The following is a 1253-nucleotide window of genomic DNA, read 5'->3' as shown; positions in this document are numbered from 1 at the left end:
TACTATTCCACTCACTGAGTGCATACCTGACAGCAACTGTGGCAGGGAGGACAAAGATATGTTCCCCTCTATTCTAACACAGGTTGTTAGCCCACCACACAGTGCATTTGTCTGCTATTATGTTGGTAGTGATTTATTGATTCAGTCAGTTAACCAGCATTTTTAAAATGTTTTATGTAAGTAATCCCTACCTCCAAAGTGGGGCTCGAACTCACGACCTCAAGATCAAGAGCCACACAATTCTCCATCTGAGCCAGCCAGTCACCCCCTGAACCAGCATTTTCAAATATCTGCTATCTGCTTATTCAGGGTAATTTAGCTTCAAGGAACTCGGTTTTCTCACATGGAATCCCTTGTTGCACACTAGCTTAAGTGGTCTAGAGAATAAGGAGGATTTATACCCAACCTCTGGGGAGACTGATAAGTAAAGGGTTGTTGTACATTCTTTTGCTGCATTGAACTGAAATCACTCAAAGATATGGTCATGCTGCTCCTGTTGTCAGGCTGCGGGCCTTCACCTCCTCCGGCTCTTTGTCTTTTACTTCAACATCTATAAAGTTCTCAAGTATCAATTTAAGCAGGAATATATCAAATACATAAACAAGAATGGGAAATAAAGTTATGGACACACATATACCCACCACTTGCTTTAATACTTTATCATTCTGGCACATTTGCTTCAGATCATATTTTTAAGGAAATAACAATGAAAGTGGTTGGATTCCTCCCCTCCACCCCTTCCTCCATAGAGGTAAACATGATCTCAAAATTGGTGACTACCCTTTATATCCATGATTTTATATTTTCACTACATATATATCCCCAAACTATACAGAATGTTTTCTTTTTTTAGAGCAAATGCAACATGACACAATTTCAGTATGCCATTTCATTTTTTTTTTTTTTTTGGTCACTCAACATCGTTTTGACATTTATCCTTTGTGCATATTTGTTAATCCATTTTAACTACATGGAATTTCATTGACTAAAAAAAATGGAATAGTTTATATATTTATCCTTCTATTGACTCCCTGGGTTGTTGCCAAGCCTTCAATATTATAAACATCTTTGTACATGCCTCCTGGAGCATTTAGAAAGGGCTTCTCCAGAGTACATACTTGTTCCATAATAGGTATGCACAGCTTCCCTTGATACAAGGTGTGCTCTTCCACATGGTTGGACCAATTTACATCAGCAATTTGTGCATCACAATTCCATTTACATCACAATTCCATTAGCAATTGTGATAAGTT

The sequence above is a fragment of the Canis lupus genome, chromosome 9 (assembly GCF_011100685.1).
Source record: "Canis lupus familiaris isolate Mischka breed German Shepherd chromosome 9, alternate assembly UU_Cfam_GSD_1.0, whole genome shotgun sequence".
Taxonomy (NCBI): Eukaryota; Metazoa; Chordata; class Mammalia; order Carnivora; family Canidae; genus Canis; species Canis lupus.
Note: the sequence above shows the minus strand (reverse complement) of the source record.